We start from the raw sequence: 19,495 nt of genomic DNA on the forward strand, positions 1-19,495 counted from the left end.
GGCTTGTTGCTGATATTTTCCCAGTGTTACCATGTGTGAAGGCTGAAAGTTTATGTGTTTCCCACAGGGCAGATAGTGTCTGGATAAATCAATATAGAATAGTAGTCAAACATAATTGGCATTTCAATGTACTATACAACTGAGTCCCTTCAAGACAGAAGACAGTTATAATCCTTGTAATAGCTGAACATAAACTTTATGAAGTCTTATTAACAGTCATGGTTAATTCCTAAAATTTAACATGAATCCTTTAAATGTCTTGATTAACTGACTTTTTTTTTTTTGGTTTGTCTTGTTTTTAAGGAACTAGAAAATATATATTCAGTTTTCTCTAACCAATAGATAATGTGAAATTTCTGTTTCAACTGTGTCTCTGTAAAAGTTGAAAATAATTTATCTTTCAGAAGTTGGACGCTTACATAACTTGCCTTTCAATAATTTCATTTTAATTTGGAGGAGATTATTAGAGTTTACTTGGGCTTAGGAAAGAACATATAGATTTTCTGTTGAATTAAGTTGCAAAGACACTGATATGGCCGTTGTTCTTGACTACTCATCTTGCTTTCCAGGCCTTATTGGGAGGAATGCAGATCACCTAGAAATGTGGTATTCAGAGCAGGATGTAGAAACAATGTGTGTCTTTGGATTGTCTTCCACTGGAGAGTGAATAGGTATGTTTTCAGTTGCGTGTGGGACAGTTGAATTATGTTATATTAAAGCACTTTTTAAATTATATATGGGAAGAAAGAATGTGTTTATTGCTGCATGTTAGAAGGAGTAGACTGTCAGCAGTTTTGGTTTTTTTTGTTTTTGTTTTTTGGTTGTTCCATGTTTCTCCTACATACATACATACTTCTGATTTCCAATATCACCCCCATTTCTGGACATAGGGTTCAGCATGTGACCCAGGCATAGTGCGAATCTCATCCTTTTGGCTAGAGCGATTGTTTTGGATACCCAAACAAAGGCAATTGGAATAATTCATTGGCTTTACTAACTCTAGCTACTAGGACAGATGTCTTATCCTAAAGTCATCAGCCATGAAAATGTGAATCGCTAATTGCTGCTTGGCCATTCTCCCTACCCACCAAAAGACACCTGCATGTAGTAGGAGAGAATGAGAATGTCACATAGAGAAGCAGAGCCAAGGACTGAAGAGAGACCTGACGAATTCATTGGAGTTTCTATGTCCACTTGTGCTTGAAGCCAAATTTACCCCTGGCTTCCCAGTTACATGAGCCAATAAATCACCTTTGTATTTAAGCTAGTTTCAGAGAGGTTTTTGTTGTTGCACTAGAAAAAAGGACTCAGAACATACTGAGTTTGGGAAGGGTCATCATTCTCCCAAATTTTAGGATTAGTTCTTTAACAACATACTTCTTTCTAATATGAGTAAGTGTTGATTTATTATTATTATTATTTATTGTGTGTTTTAATTCATTCTCTGTGTTCACATTTCTTTTTTTTTTTAATCATTGATTATAATTTCATTACATTTAAAAAAAAATAAGGCACTGAAAGTGCTGGAAGATTAAAGTACCAAAAGGGAACAAGTCAAGGATAACTAAATTTTTAAAATATCAGATATATTCCAAATTGAAAGTAACACGCCAAAAGTATTTCACAGCAAAACAGTACAAGAAGTTGAGGAGAGACACCCTAGAGCAGGAGTCCTCAACCCCCAGGGCCGAGGACCATCGATCTGATCCTGATCTGATCAGTGGCCTGTTAGGAACTGGGCCACACAGCGGGAAGTAAGTGGCTGGCGAGCAAGTAAAGCTCCATCTGTATTTGCAGCCGCTCCCCAGCGCTAGCATCACCACCTCAGCTCCACCTCATATCATCAGGCATTAAATTCTCATAGGAGCACTTGGCCCTGGTGCCAAAAAGATTGGAGACTGCTGCCCTAGAGCAAAAGTAAAATGGCCTGCTGACCAAGTGGCTTGGAAATAACACTTTCAAAGAAAAAAGTCTCATTTAATTCTACACTACACACTGCCATCATCTCCCTAAATATAATTAACTGCTCTAAGGGGCTTAGTTTCTTCAACTTCTGCAGATCCCATGGCTGCAGATCCCATGACATATATTTTACGTAAACTCCCCAGGTGATACCGATGCTCAAAAAATTATAAATTTATTGAGCGAGCTACATAAATTAATTCATTTAACTTTCATAATGGTTCTATAAGGTGGATTCTATTATTAACTACCTTTGGTAAATGAGGAAACTGAGCCACAGAAAAGCTAAGTTGCTCAAGATCATATAGCTAGTAAGTGGTTAAGCCAGGTTTGAAACCCAGGCAGGCTGGTTCCAGAGCCAGTGTATTTTAAGATAAATGGCCTTAATGCAAAGGCAAAGTAATAAAGGTGACACTTTCAGGCTGGCCAGTAGAAGACATATTTGGGTTCATTAGGGCCTTTAGTTACTCTGTCTCCCAAGAACTCTTCTACCCCAGCCAACAGTGATTTCTCTCATTTCTTAATCTCTTCCACTAAACTTCAAATCAGTATTGCACAATTTGGCATTTCATTACATCCTCTTTCATTCTGTTAGTTTTGCCTTCTCGATGGTATCAGAAATTGACTAAGAACTCAGGTTCACTTTTACTTCTCCCTTTGCTTGCAGAGCTTGGTGCAGTGCACCATGAAGTTATTTGTTGATCAGATTTGGAAGTGCTAAATTGACTTTAGAAACCTTTTTGTGACTTTTAGATTCATTTAGGACCAAATTTATGAGATCGTCATTACATTTTATCACTTCCTATCCATTTGCAGTTTTAGATGTTAACCAGATATTTCCTTCCTTTGGTCACATTAGGTATACTTTTATTGATCTGCTCTACTTAAAGCCCGTGTTTATTTTGCTAATCAAATTGGTGTGAGAACATTCCCTTTCTGCAGCCTAGAGCAGTTCTTAAAAGATTTTCCTTTTGAGAAAGCTTCCAGCAAGCTCTTTCCTCTTTGATTTTTGTTTATTTCCTAGAAATGTCCATGCTGGGACAAAATTATTTTATCCAGATGCCAGTGATTGAAAAGACATTCTAATTATCTGTTGATTGTAAATCATAAAACTTGAGAAACCTACTTGTTGAGCTTGTGAACGTTCAGAGGAAAGAGAGGTTTACCTGGTACCACAAAAGTAAGTTTGGTCTTTGAAAATGCTTTAGGCTTGACTGCATTGCATTATAAATCGAATCATTACTAACTTAACCTCTGGGGGTTTTCAGTGATTGTTTTATTCAGCTTTAGTGACTACACTGCCCATAGCAACTCTGGCAATGATTCCCCTAGCGGCACGAAGTAGCTGCCCAGCTGCAGAAATTCATGATGGCTGCATTTGCCTGCAGAGTTTGGAAAGATCTAAGGTCTTTGGAGACTAGGAATGTGTTTTTTCTTGTCTTAACTGGCAGAATGAGCCTCTGGCATTTCAAAGTGCAAGTCATTAGTGCCCACCCGGGTGATGTTAATCTGTCTGTGTTTCAGTCTCAGGACATTTTCCAGTTGCTTCTGCCACAACAATCTCTGCCATGTCAGTGCCTCTGGTACCCCTTGTGAATTCAGGAAGCTCTGCAATGCCAGCAGGACTTCACAAAAACCAGTTGCTAACAGATCCTCTTTTTCATCCCTCTCTCAGTCATCTTTAAAGAAAGTCTCAAAGCTCATTTGAAAGGTGGGGCTTGTGTTTGGCGTTTTCAAATTTCAGCTGAGAGAAACCTGTGTTTTTGTTTTTGTATTTAATTATCAGTAGGAAGGAGACTCTATTTCAAATTTAGTGCTTGAGTCATATAGTCCGGGGAACTTAAATTGCTGTTGATCACATTCAGGAGAGATATGAGACTTGTAGGGTGGGGAGAGGGAGAAGGGAGAGTGAGAATTGCCAGAAAGCAACAAAAACAAGGCACTTCAATGATTGGAAGAGACTCAGAAAAGCCAGAGGGTCCAGGTGATACTTGAAATAGGTGCGAGGGGTCAGAATCTTCAGGACATCCTATTTTCCTCCTTCTTCCTGGAATGACTAAGCTGAACCCCCCGTTGTCTGAGCTGTGGTGTCCTGGAGGGCCAAAAGGGAGGGTGGTTTTCTCCTTTCATCAGATCGATTCAGACTTCCCTGTGACATGGAGCCAAATCACACCGAAGAGAGCTAGATGGCGGTTGTTAAGAGCTTTGGCCTTTGATTTAATCATCAGAAAAACCAAGGCTCATAGATGCTGGTAAAGTGCCAGATTAATTATTCAGAAACCAGTGTCTGGGATTGGACCAAGTGTTGTCTCATTAGCATGCAGTGTCCATGCTGGAGTCTGGTTAGAAATCCACAGAGACCGCAGGAAGTTTTGATGGGAGGAAAATAGGGGAAAAATAAAATTAACTTCCCCTATACTGTGCTGTAAAATCTCATTCTAACAGAATGCCACCCTCCCCAATATAGAATACTCTCCAGTATGTGCCCTGGCCCAGGCACTGTTCTGGAATATGCAAGGTAGTTATTCTACTAGCCTCCTGCATCTGTACCTATAAACTTGTTCTCCTTTCCTCTTATAATCCATTGCGTCTAAGGCCAATCCTCCCTTTTGTGTTCAGATCTTGTCTCCTCGTCCCTGCTCAAGGACTTCATGCCTGAAATTCTTCTTTCTCTTGCACCGTTAAGTTCCCCTTTTTGCTAAATGATTCCCATCAACATGCATTCCATCTTTAAAAAATGCAAACCTCTACTTTTCCCGCCATCAATCATCCCCCACACCTTTTTCCCTTTACAATAAAATTCCTGAAAAGCAATATTTATACTGGGTTTCCCTCTACTTCATCAGTTTTCGCTCACTCTTAGATTTATTGGCTTTGTCCCCACCATTCCACTTACCAGGACTTTTACATAGCCAAATTCAGAGGTGACTATTCCTCCTAAGTCTGTTTTACTGGAAACCTAAGGTCTCAGTCCTTAGGTTTCTTCTTTATCTACCTTAGCAAACTCTCTTGGCTTTATATATGATGATGACACCCAAATTCCTATCTGACTTCTGCTCTGAGGTTCAGTCTCTAGTTCCTACTTGGATGTTTAATAGATATCTCTGACCCAAACTGCTTCTCCGACAATTTTCCCTCTCAGTCATAGCCATTCCATTCTCTGTTTTCTTCAGAGAAAAAAACCTTAAGATCATATTTTTTCCTCCCCTGTCCCCCACACAGTGCATCCACTCCATCGACAAGTACTGTCAACTCCACCGTCAAGATGTACTGCACTTCACGCTTCTCACCCCTGCATCATCACGTCCCGCCCCTGCCAGGTCTCACCTGGACTACCGGAATAGCCTAACTGCTCAACTACAGTCTGTTTGCCACACAGCAACAGAAGCTGTACTTTTAAAATATAAATCTAATCATTTTATTCTCATAGTCAAAATTCTTTATGGCTTTTCCATCACACTCAGAGCAAAAATCCAAAGTCCTTACCATGTTCGCATGAGATCCTGTATGATGCGGCCCCTGCTCATTTCTTCGACCTCACTCACTTGCTCCCTCTTGCACCTCTTTCCACCTACAGTAGCCTTTCTGTGCTATCTCCAACACCTAAAATTTGTCTCAGATGCCATAGTCCTAGGTTTCAATTATAATAACAGCATATCATTTATTGAGCTCTTACTGCAGGTAAGCCAGTCCATTAGATATTTTACATATATAATTTTTCATCCTAACCATTACCCCTCAACATAGATATCATCATCTCCTCTATACAAATAAACCGAAGCTCAGAGAGGTTAGGTAATTTGCCCGAAGTAACAGAGGTGAATAGTGGTAGAGCGGGATTCGCATCCAGGTTTGTCTGGTTTTAAAGTCTAAACTCTTTCTACTGCATTATGCTACTTCTCTGTGACTAGTGTGGACATAGAGCCCTCAGTAAAATGTTACTTTTTCTTAAAGGTGTGTGCGTATGCACAAACATGTGCTGATGTCCTGGCACTCATTATAAAACTGGCTTAAAAGTTTTGAAAGAGGTAGTTGAAGAAGTTGATCCTGTTTGTAAACTCCTTGGATCTCCAGAAGAGAAGTGAGGGATATCGGGGTACAGCTGTGGGGAGGATGGGTACAGCATCTTCCCACCTGAGTGATGGAGCCCGTAGGACTGGGGGAACAGGCCCTGGGGGAATGGCTGCAATGAAGACTCTCTTTTGTTTCCAAATGCTAATAGTTCTGGATTCAAACTCTTTTCTCTCTTTGACTGGACCCGGAGATAATAAAACAAAAAACTTACAGCATATAATTTGGCATTTTACTAGTATGGTAGGCTCACAAAATTTTGTTCTCCTGACAAGGCTCAGATAATTCTATCAAAATAAATCTCTGAAGGAAAAAAAAGCTTTCTTTTAAAGTCTATGAGAAGCCTTTTCAAGAACAAAAATAACACTTAAAACCGATATCCTGTGTATCTTCTTTTTCTTTTTCAGAAGAAATCCTGCCCTTTCTGATAATAAAAAATAAAAAATGTCAGGGGGAAAAATGTCAAAATTTGGCATGCTATAGAGAGTGGAAATTTCCTCCAGCACCGTGCTTTGAATTTTAAAGAGTTTTGGGCACAGGTTGTTCAGGAGTCAGATTTCCACATCTACATGTATTCTTAGTCAATGCATGTGCCCAGCTTCAGAATATTTGCACTCATTTATCACACCTGGACTGAGAACATGACTGTATTGGTTGGGGTTCTCCAGAGAAACAGAACCTATGGGGATATGTATAGATCTCTAGATCTGTATCTATATCTATATATATAGATAGAGATTGATTATAGGAATTTGTTCACAGGACTATGGAGGCCAAGAAGTTCCACAAACTGCTGTCTGCAACCTGGAGAATAATGAAGACTGTGGTGTAATTCAGTCCAAATATGAAGTCCTGAGAACTGTTAGAACTGACCCTAATCTGAGTCTAAATATCCAAGAATTGGGGAGTTAATGGTGTAAGTTCCCATCTGAGTCCAAAGGCTTGAAAACCAGGAGCTCCTCGATGTCCAAGGGCAGGAGGAGATGGATGTCCCAGTTCAGATAGAGAGCAAATTCACCCTTCCTCCACCTTTTTGTTCAATTCTGGTCCTCAGTGGATAAGATGTTGTTCATTCTGGTGAGGGCAACTTCTTTCCTCAGTCTACTGATTCAAATGCTAAATCTCTTCAGAAAACACCCTCACAGACACACCGGAAAATAATATTTTACCAGCTATCTGAGCATCCCTTAGCCCAGTCAAGTTGACTTGTAAAATTAACCATCACAATAATCATTACAAGAGCCAAGAATTTTAAATGGTCTGTTATGTTTCTTCTCAGCCCTTGTGAACACTTCTCTGCCCATAATGTGCTTTATGAGAAATGACCATGTTCTTGCAGGTAGATCACACAGCAAGGTTGAGTAGCCAAGCTGAATTCTGTATGCATTTCAGTAAAGCCACATTTACTATGTGTTCAACATCATGCTAGGCGGTGTGAAGGCAATAGTGGAGAAGAGGAAGAGAGCAAAACTTGTTTTTTACTGAGAGCCTACTGTGTGCCAAAGAATTTATACTGCATATGTAATATAATAATATATATGGTGAACATTATTCTATATGTTTAGAGAGAAAGTAAGGTTCCAAAAGGGTAAGTACCTCACTTAAGCTAGGAAATGGAAGAACTAGAATTGAAATTGAGAATTGTCTGATACTAAAAAACGTGGCACAATTAAAGCTGAGGTTCTTTTCCAAATGCATCATGGTCCAGGATGAAATGCCAAATTTTCCAACTAATAAATTCTGAAGCAATTTGGATAAGAGGGAGACCTAAAACTACTTGGATTATCAAAGATGGTTTCATACAGGAGGCAGGGTAGGAGCTGGCCTTTGAAATCTGGTTAAGATTTTATGAGCAGGAAGGTAAGTCATAGTAGGTGAGGGGAATTACAGCTGGGAAACCAGAACGAGCCAAATAATGAGGGGAATGACAGTGGCATGCAAGAGATGAAGTGGCATTTGCTCTCATTGCTGCTAAGAATGTACGCTAAAATTAGACGATAGGGCTATACAGGTATTTCAATCAGATTGTGGAGTGCTTTCAAAGCCAGGTAGAGTTATAAGAGAGATATGGGGAAGAGTGGATAGTCCATGTGCCTTCTAGAGGGGGGAATTTTGTAACTAACTGAAACATGATAGAACTCTTAGTGTATGTGAATTCTCTACATACATTGGGATATGTAAATCATAATTTTGTTCTGAAATATAGTATAAATTAAAGTTACTCTTCAATTAGAAAATAAAATGCATATAACAATGGCCATCTTGAGATAAACTCTCACAAGGACCTTCAATTTACCAGGGTCTCTACATAGTTCACATTGATGTGTCAGCACCATGGACAGCGACTCCATGGCCTCATGCATTTCCAGGCAGAATTTAGACTTGCTGTGTAGTACACCTGTCACACCAAACCGGTGGAATGGAATCTTTCGGTGAATTTCAAAGACGAACATTTCTACCAAGCTTCCCTTTCTTGCGACTCCTACCAGGGAGAGAAGGGCTCTATTTGTGCTCTCTTGTGTGCATATGTGCAAGTCCACGCACGTGCAAGTACACACGCACACACACAGAAAACGCAAAGCTTTCAGAAAATTAAAACTAATTCTTTCTACAAATATTGAACACCCTGGAAGAAGAAGATAGGGATATTTTAAAGTGGCATGATGCCCTTCTGAAGTCACCTTTCCCTGAATACCAAGACATGGAATTCAATTGTCCATCATATTGAGCACCTTAAAGCCAGCCAATTATTCAGAGTCTGAGACCCTCAGCTTGCCACCTGCTGAGAGCAAGATAGAAAATGACAAAAAAAAAAAAATGCAGAATCTGGTTGGCCTGATTCAAAGAGTGTGCTCTGAGTTTTTTCTGTTTTCTTAATTCTCATCTGCATACTTCTCAATCAGGTTTAACTTGAAGTTGGGCTAAATGACATCTTAGGGCTGAAGCCAGGGTAGAATATTATTCGTTGCTTACAGGAGAAAGAAAAGGATGGAAAGAGATGTGTAAAGGGATTTAGAATCTATAAAAAGAATCTTTAGGACATCTTTTTTTATTTTAAGGGAGGGGGGCAATTCTGTCGCTGAGGGGCATTATCAGTTTTGCTCTTCCATTCATGGGATCTTTTTCCAGTTTTTCTCTTCAGGCTGACTGCATACTGAAAACTATCACCTACTGGAAGATTGTACTTCTTTTGCCTAGTGCTTTGCCCCAGTCAGAACTCTCATTCCCTCTATTTGACATTTCCTGAACACTCATCACCTATGTCTCTTCCTGAATGTTCTACCCATCTTTTAAGCCCTTTGTTTTCATAGACTTTTTTTCTAATGTTCCAACTAAATCAGGAGCATTAAGTCCCAATAGTATCTACAATGCATAGTTTTGCTTATTGGTACTTTGTGCATTTGTACTGTCTCTCTTCCACTAGATTTTAAATTCCTTGAGAGCAATAATTATGACTTGTGTTGTATGTGCCACAGGGAAATCCATAAGTATTTGTTGAGTTTAATTATGTGGGAAACTTCACTTGTGAACCAGCACTTTAATTGAACATTCAACATATACTATGAAGGCTGACAGCCTCTTAGAAGTGGAGGAGAAACAGACAGGACCTGAGCGGATTGCCACCAGTCACTCCACTCCCCTCACCTCCCTTGAATTCCTTTGTAGCAAAGGGAATACAGTGTTGGCTTCCTCATTTAATCATCACTGTGATTCTTTGAGGCTCTTAAAAATTAACTTTACCCTAATGCATTTCTAAAATGCCACTTGACAATAGTCTACAGGTATTTTACATAACTACTGTATACCAGAGGTGTCTTCAATAGAATGTAGTGATCAAAATCCAGATCATAATTATATCCCGTCAGTGTTTCCATTATAAGCTCCTCTCCAGAAGGGTTTGTTACTCATTTGTTTAATTTGTATTAGGCTTTAGTCTGACATGCAAGTTCTCAGTCCGACTGTAATGTAGGGAATCTTTTTCTACCCCAAAACATACATTTTAATCAGTACCTCAATTCTGTATGTGGAATACTGTGTTTCTCTGTTAGGGAAGCAGACTCAATTATCCATACTAGACACTCGTATTAACACTAGATATTTGTATCATATCATATTTGACCTTTCTGAGGCAACTCAGATGGTCCAGGCTTGCACTGCTCAGGGTCCCCTGTGAGCTATCCCGTGGATTGGGTGTCATACCTGAATACAAATGACACAATGATTCTTGAGAATCTTAGTCACTTGTGAATGTGTTCACTCATAAGGGCAACTCAGAATGTTTGCCAGCCAGGACGTCTGGCCTCCTGTTACCTGCTACCTGGGCTAGCAGTAAATTCTCAGAAAACTAGAGGCTCTCTGATTCCTCCTCAGGAGTCAGTCTTATTTTCTTTCCTCTGGATTTGCCTCAGCCTTTCGAGACCCAAATTTATTGCCCCATTGACTCCTCTTATTCTGAGAACTTTGTACCTTATGGGTCAGGAGTTAGGGAGTGAAGTGCTTACCCCTCACAAGTCTTCTCTAAGGTGGAGTACATTTCCCACACCCAATGTCTTTCCTCCTCAACACTATTCCTCTTGACATTCAATTTGTTTTTAGACATCTCTAGTGGATTTTTGCCAGCCTATCTTTACATTGAATTTTTCTGGGACACTTCTGTGATATTAAAGGATAGAAAAAGGCAGGGACCAAAGAATAGAGGGAAGATAAAGTCACTTCTTTTGAGTCTTACAAGTTTGCTGTGGGAATTTCTCCTAGAAAACTTTCTATTTAGAAACTTCTTGCTTTGGGAATTCTACTAAAATTCCTGATGTGTAGCTTAGCTAATTACTTATTTGCTCTGTTTCCTTAGGTATCATGGGAGGAGATTCATTATGTAATGCACTTGAACAATATTTATTGAGCAAGCAAGAGAAACACAAGTCCAGTCCTTATGTTTATAGGTGTTGCCAAATGGTCTTCAAAAATAGTTCTACTAATTTGCTTGGTGTATTGATGGATAACTGTTTCTCTATATTCTTATAGTCAACAGTGATCCAAAGTTCAGCTTAGGGAAATAATCTTGAAGAATTATCTAAAGCACTTCATTCAAGACTTGAATCTCTGAATTTACCGTTGAATCTAAGTTAGGATGGTGGCTTCCAGAAATGGTGGGCAGATGAAAATAGACAGGTGATGGAAGAACAGAGCTCTGCTTTCACTTTCAACCAGAACTGTTCCAACTGGATTGGGTTTAAGTGTTGAGGTGCCACATGAGATCTCATTTTTAACAAAGAAGTCTGCCATTAAAGAAAGTTTGAAGGTCAAGAACTCTTAGAGTCAAATTTGTGTTCTACCTTATTTGTAGCACGTCCCCCCCCCCAACACTGACTTTGTCTAAATTTTCTCAGTTAATTTTTTTTAGTGAGATATCTAAAGTTCATTTCTGAATAAGGTAGGGTATGAGTAAATAAGTATATAGGAAATTGTCAGCATTTTAATCATAATAGAAATTGAGGCAGTAAATGCGATCATCCAGGGAGAGTGGGCAAAATGTGAAGAGATGAGTGCTAAGGGTGGAACCCCCGGAACAGCACATGTATGTGGTTGTCTGAGGAAGGAAAAACAAGAGAAAGAAAACTAGGAAAGGAGAACATTTCAGGAAAGAGGAAGTGGTCAGTGGTGTCCGAAAGTAGAAAAAGGTCACATAGATTAAAACCTGAAAATATTCATTGGATTTAGCAAGAAGGAAGTCAGTGGGGACCTTAATGAGAGTGTTCCAATGGAGGTATGCAGGCACAGCTAGATAGCATGGGTGATCAAGGGAATGGGAAATGAACGAATGGAGATAGACCTTGCAAAATGTTGGCTGAGAAAATAATTACAGAAGGAGGTGGCTAAAAGGGTATATAATAAGGGGAGAGGATGAAGTTTGTCCAGAGGGAGACTAAGGATGTCATCCCTTGCTCACATAGCCAGACAGGGTGGAGACCCGCAGCCTGACTCACTGAAGGGGGGTGAGGGGTTGCAAGAACCCAAGCTGCCCCCTAAAAATATACAGGGATCCTGGGATGAGGGGCAGCCTCCGGAGTCCCCAGAAGCCTGCATGTCCCAGTGTGAAGAAGGGGGACTGCGTTCTTGGATACTTAGAAACATGTTTATAGGCTGAAGAAGAAGGTCCAGTAGAGAGGGAAAGGGTAAAAGAGAAGAGACAGCAGTTGGTGGGGCAAGATCCTGGAGGAGTGATGAGGGATGGAATCCAGAGCACCAGTTCCAAAACTACGCATGCTCACAAATGCATAGTAGTCTTGCTCAACCTCTCTAAAGATTTTAATAATCTCTAGTAATCGCAGCCAAAGTCCTTCCTGCTTCAGTCTTGTTTGTTCCAATGGGAAGTCAAAGAAGAGTTGAACACTTTCCTCACAATAGACTGTTTGCATTGGAAGTGAATTACCAGAACTTCCTTTATCCTGAGCCAAATGACCTCGATTCACTTCACTTTTCTCTGAGGCCAAATTTTAGCCAAACCAAAGTTTAGTTTCCCAAACTTTCTCTTGATATTTTATGGTTTTGTTTGGTTAAGATTTTCTAGGTTCAGAAAAATATAGGAATCTGATTCATGGCAAGAACATTGTAAATTTGGCTTTTTCTCATGGCCTGAGGCAACAGCATCCCCAAGAGATTAAAAAGTTTAAAATGGCTTGGAATTTGCCACAGAGTGATCAGGAAGATGCCAAAACATATTAATTTTTATGGGTATTTTCTATCATCCTAGCAGTTTCATTGTGAAGACCCCAAGGGAGAAATTGGGCCATGATGCCATCCCAACAAAGGCCTCAGCCAACCTCACAGAGAACACTGGCAACAGAATGAGCTTTCAGTTGTGTCAAGTTGGGCCAGTCTTTATGCCCCCACATTGATCAGTAACTGGATGCCAGCTACCCCTGGAAGGAAGTGTGACCTTGGTTGGGTGTGGGGTTCAGCTTTCTTCATGCAAGGCCAACAATAGCTTAGGGCCAAATCTCTTGGCCCTCCCAGCAGCTGGAGGAATAAGTCCTTCCCGCCTGAAGGAGATCTAGACCATTCATCCCGGCATCTACAAAAACTCCCAAAATTTGTGGAGACTCAGTCAAAGCCAAAACTTTAGCTCCAAATATCATCTCCTTCTGTCTGTTCCCCATGGTTTATCGGTACATCTTTGCCCTTCTTAGTTTATTTCAGAGTGCGGCAGATATTCCACGACCATTGACATGCAAAAGAAGAGAGGCATCTGGGAGGATAAGCCATTTCTCTAGGTGACTGAAGGAAAAGGCATAAAGGGAAATTACGTGAGAGTGACCTCATCGTCGTAATTTGTTGGCTTACAGTGGGGATGACATCAGAACCTCACGACGGATCCACATGAAGTCATTGCAGGTAGTTGGCAAGTCGGTGCCATATTAGTTTTGGATCAGATTTAAAGGTCATTCATGGTTCCTCTTCCATCCACTATATGACTATCTTAGGAATATTGAGAGATCATTGGGGAAAGAAGTGAAGGACATGACTTCATACTTTGATCAACCTTATTCTCCCCAGCTGGTCCAACCCAAGGCCTCCAGCGCCAGCCCAGATATGAGAAAGAAGAAGAAATATCTTTTTATAATGATGATAATATTCCCATTCTCTGCTCACCCTGGAGGCTTATCTTGAAAATCACAGTGATTTAACTTGTTAGCAGTTTAATTCACTTTTAAAAGATTAACCAGACTAATTATTCATCAGATTTCACCATCTTTGTCAGCCTCAATAAGGATCCTTTGTTATAATGATTAATGTGTTTTAATTGTAGCTTCTCTCAGAGCAATAATTCGATCGCACAGTATTTGCCGAATCTATGGAAATCTTGGAAATGCTTTGACAGCTGAGCTATTCTCGGGAAATGGAAGTAAAGGAATATGTGTAACTAAAAAAAAAAGTGTTTTATAGTATATCACTAATATGGATTTTCTTTCTCTGACAGACCTTCAGTCCATGAAGCTACTTGCCGTGAATGTCATCTTGCCATCCAGGAACTATCAGGAGATGGATATCAATTAACACAGGTGACTGGACTTTCTCAAGTTGGTGCCCTCAAACATATGCTAGTTATAGTAATAATCATGGCAAATATACTTAGGTCACAGGGAAAATTAATCAAATTAGCCAATGTCCATAAATTACCATCCAATTAAAAAACTGGATCCTGTGTTGATCATTCCATTTTCTACCTAGTGTTTTATCATCATTTATTTATTTAACTAGTGGCTGCTGTCCAGGTTAAAGAATTTTACAACATTGAAAAGGCATCTGTAGAACCTGGTAGAGAGATAAATTGTGGCCAATTCTAATTTCAAACTGAAAATGTATTTTAATGTTATTTTTTAAGCACGGTTGTTCTAAGAGTTTTGGAGTCAGCCAGATCTGGAGTTGATTCTCAGCTTTTATTAGCTATGAGACTTTGAGGGGAAATTAGCCTGCCTGAGCCTCGATCTCCTCCTCTCTAAAGTAGATATAGTAATACCCACCTCATAGTGAGGATTAAAATGCGGTATTACTTGTAAGACCTAGTACACTGCCTGGACTATAGTAAACACATAACAAACTATTTCTTAAAAAGCTATAGGCCATTATAAAGAAAATCATATAGACATAAGCATTTTTGATTCTCGCAACAACACACACTGAACAAGTAGGAAAGGCGTGTTGCTGTTGTTTATCACAGAAGAGAAGACAGAGCACAGAAGAATGTGGTAATCTTACTAAATATGTTATATGTGCCCATCGACTCACTACTTAATCAAGCACAGAGGGTGCTCTAAACCCCACAGATACTTATTCCTATTCTATGCTTTTTTTTTTTTTCAAAACTGCAACCTTAGAGGAACCAAGGGCTCTGAATGAGTAGAGTGGTTGAGAACAGAATAACTAATTCATTATTTGTTGGAAAATATTAGCCACTCTGTTGGGATATATACACCAATAAGAGCTAACAGAGCCAGGCGTCACCTGATTTAATTCCTAGCAAGCCTTGGAGGTAAATATTACCGTTGCTCTTCTTTTAAAGTTGAGGATACAAAGGTTTAGAAATATTGAAAAGCTTGCTTGACAGATTCAAACCCAGATCTTTCCAATACCTCTGTCTGTGTTTTAACTGTATACAAGTCTGCTTCTTGCCACCCCACTTTGTAAATGGAGTGTTGTGAGACCTATGAGGTTGGTACAGACACCAATTACTATACTTTAAATTACTGTCCTTGTGGTTCAGGTCCCATGATTTTAAAATTTCTTTAATTTCTGAACCAGAGATTGGGAATACTGTCGTTCCTTCACGTGGGGAACAACATCAGCTGTGAAAAAGGTTTATATGGTCAAATATTGGAAAGTAAATTCTTCCTTGGATAGTCATAATATCCATTTACATAGCAAAGGCTCTGAGAAATACTGTGGTTAAAAAAAATTTTTGATTATGTTAAATGTGATTCCCAAGCTTATTTGACCACAGAATCCTTTTTAGTTACAATCATTAAGAACCTATGGAATCCCATTTAAATTCAATTAAATAATAATTATGGCCAAATTTATGGAGCACTTAGTATATCCCAGACACTGACCTCATAACTTTATGTGTATTAACTCATATTATAATACTGCTATGAGGCAGGTGTTTTTAGAAGAATCTTATGAGGTAAATATTTTTCTTAACTTTCCCAAGATCGCAAACTAGTATATGGCAGAACCTGGGCCTAAACTCAGTGTCTCTTCCCAGAACCTGTGCTCTCAGAGCTGCCATGGAAGAGCTGGTTCAGCACATCGTACTCAAATATATGTTATGTTATTTTCGAATATCCATTTACCTGGTGGCTGCTAACTGCAATAAGCATGCTATACCAAATTGCCATTTTGATTAAATTGACCCCACTGAGGGGAAAAACCCTGGCAAAACCACCTCTCTGAATCAAACACTCAACACAATCAAATTTGTCTCCCTGATATTAATGACTATATTTTCCCCTTATAGTAGTGCTGTTTAATTCTTAAAATACTTGATCCAATGATGAATGCCAACTTACATTTTGTATCAGACGCAGAGGGAAAACCATCTTATCACCATATGTCTTCCCAGGTAGCAATCACTTGAGTTTTCCACTAGGACTAATATACCAATATCAGACAGATAAAAATTCTCACTTAGAAACGGTTAGGTGAGCACTCATCTAAAATAGGAAAGATGTTACTTACTCTTACCAGTAAGGCAAAGGTGCAGAACATTTTTTAACCCTCTCCATTAGTTTTATTTCCTTACTTTTCTTTATTTAGTTTTAGGTGAAGCAGTGGCTTATGGAATGACAAAATCTGGGACTCACTCACTTAACTGAAGATACCGCAGACTAGAATAAGGACGAGGAAAAAGGGCAGAAAGCTCGAAGGAAGCTTCCAAGTACTGCTGCTGCCTTCTTTTTCTTTTGATCCTCTCTCCCCATAGAGTGGCTTTTTTTTTTTTTAAACATACTTTTCCAAGTTGTTACATTAACAAATTTGCACTGATTTCTTTATCCTTGTCATCTAAAGACCACCTTGTCGGTGGATGGTGAACTTTTCCTTCATGTCAGGACAGCTGCACTGTCTAATGTCACAAGTGTCTGCTCACATTAGCTCCCAGAGATTGGAGAAGATTCCGCATGGGGCCTTTCTGGCAAGTTGATTTGACAGAATGAGTCCCCATGCTAGCTCATGGCACTTATCAGTTAGTCAGCCCTCCTCAGGGAGGGGAATTTAGAGTGCACCATATTCAGTTTCCAAATCAACTGCTGTCCCCTCAGGAAGCTGTGTGTTGCATTATTAAAAGAGATGCCTTCAACCACAGCACCATACTTAAACATTCATCCACATTAAAAAAAAAAAAAAAATGAAGTGGAGGGGACAACACTGTGCCCCAAACCCTTCACTGTGTTAACTCTTTCTCCCCAGGTTTCAAGTCTCCCTCAATGAACACTCCTATAACTTACTGGTGAGCATGTTATTGTGTGAATCTTACCTTTATTTAAAAAGGGATGCTTTTGCATTACTTGGGATAGCTATGAAACATTTCCCTGAACTGTAAGAGCTTGGGGCTGAGAGCACCACATTCCCAACCTCTCCTTTTCACGGAGCTCCCATAGCAAAGTTAAATTCAAAAATCTAGCTGCCAGAAATAGCACTGACTTTGATTTATCTGTTACCTACCCCCTCCCAGGGGTTCAAATGAAAGGCAAGAATTGGTTCTGAGTTGCAATTTAGCAGATCTCAAACTCACACTTTAATAATTATAACGTCAGTATTTCTAATTTAAAAAAATAATATAATATATGTCCAGTTTACCTTTATTTTTCCAAATGAGAAATTGACAAGATTTCTGGAGAAAAGGAGGGATTCTTTTTAAAGCTGCATGTTGATATAAATATGAAAATGGATTAAACTCTGCTTCCAATTTCCAAACATGTGTACTTCAATGAATATTAAATGGCAGGCCCCTATCACCATCATGACTTATTTACTCACCAGAGTTTTTATCAAAAAGGGACCGGAATTGCCTATGGAGCGTGAAAGTCTCCTGTAATTGAGTTTAGAGTGGTAAATCCACTACACAGGCCATGGCCCCAGAGACACCCCTGAAACCCACCTGTCAGCTGGTGTTAGATCACGGCTCAAACGAGGCATGGCTGCCCGCTCCTGCTAAACACTGCTGTGGCCCAAAACAAAAAAAGAGAAGTCGTTCCCCAGGGGATGAGGGAGGGCTGGGGGCAATTCATGGGGGTTGGGAGGGCAGGGGAAAAACTCTCATCTAACAGCTGCCAGGTGTCAGCTGGAATCATGATCTGAAACTCAGCTTGGGAGGGCAGCTGGCTAGGGCCTCACTTGGTAAGGTGTCATTTCTTGATCCAAACGTCCGTTAGGTAGGAGCGTAATGGAGTGGACAAGAAGCTTTTTCATCATGGTTGAGCCTTGGAAATCAGAGCTCAGAGTTTCAGTGAGGATAAAGATTCAACAGGCTTAAGAATGATGCAGGAAGGTCCATGTCTAGAAATGGAGGAGACCAGCCAGGGGTGGGAGTAGTAACATTTTAAGCCAAGAAACCATCATTTATCCAATAAACATTTATTAATTGTTTAGTAGTGCTAATTACCGTATCAGTTGCTAACTGTGCAAAGATAGATAAGACATAATTCTTGCCCTGAAGGAACTAAAATGTAGTTGAGGAAACACACAGATAAGTCAACTATTACAATATAGTGTCTCAAGGTCTATGGGAGCAAAGATGTGTGCTTAAAACAATAAGTTAAGGAAGACTTCTTGGATAAAGTGACATTTAAATGATTTTGTTTTGCTTTTGTTTGTTCGCTTTTGAATGAGCAGGATTTAACCAGGCAAAGGAGAGGAGTAGGGTGAGTATAGGGATGGTGGTAAGAATGAGAAGCTCTTGCTATGTAGAGATATACCATCAAAAGGGATACTGTGGTACCCTTGTAGTGCTCCCAGAGGCTTGATGTGGCTGGGGCATGGGTGATGGGATAGAGCCTGAGAGGAATGAGACCAGAGGGGGTGAGAGAGAGAACGCACATAACCAAGGGCTTTATCAGCTTGGCTAATCAGTCTGAAGTTTATCCTGGAAGCCATGGGGAGCCAGGGGAGGATTTTAAGCAAGGGAGTGATGTAGTCATGTTTGCCTTTTAGAAAGACCAGTTTACCTGTTGTGCATGACATGAATTAGAAGTGGCAAGGCTAGAAATAGGAAGGCCAAGCAGGAGGCAATTAGAGGAGCTTTTGAGAAAGTAGGCGATGGCCTGAACCAGGGAAGTCACAGTGGAGATGGAGAGGAAAGGACAGAATGAGAAATATAGAAAAGAATCAGTAGGACGTGAAATGGGAAAAGAAGGAGGAATTCAGGATAGCTCCAAAGCTTCTGGTTTGGGAATAGGGTTGCCAGATTTAACAAATAAAAATGCATTCAATAACATTCAATATTCGGGACATATTGATCAAAAAGTGATTCCTTAACTGAAATTCAACTTTAACTGGGAATGCTATACTTAATCTGACAAACCTACTCGGGTGGTTGGGTAAATGGTGTGTCATTTATCATGCTAGGGATTGGAAGAGGCACAGTCGTGGAAGAGGGGGCAAAGAAGATGATAAATTTACTTTCATTTATATTGAGTTCAAGATATCTGAGGGCTATAGCCAACTTCGATTATCCCCCAATGCCTTTCTGCTTTTCTGTAAGGATAATTTAAGCTGACACATGGCCACTCAGCTAAAGACTACTTCTTAGCTCCTATGGCAGAAAGTGGCCATGTGACCAAACTCTGACCAATGGCATAGGAGAAGAAGTGATGTGTGTCTTACTCTTGGGAGGATTGGACATTAAGTCTCCTGACTCTTTTCTCCTTTCCATTGACTGAGAAATGATAAGCAGAACCAAGGCAGC

The sequence above is a fragment of the Rousettus aegyptiacus genome, unplaced genomic scaffold (genome assembly GCF_014176215.1).
Source record: "Rousettus aegyptiacus isolate mRouAeg1 unplaced genomic scaffold, mRouAeg1.p scaffold_m13_p_7, whole genome shotgun sequence".
Classification (NCBI taxonomy): Eukaryota; Metazoa; Chordata; class Mammalia; order Chiroptera; family Pteropodidae; genus Rousettus; species Rousettus aegyptiacus.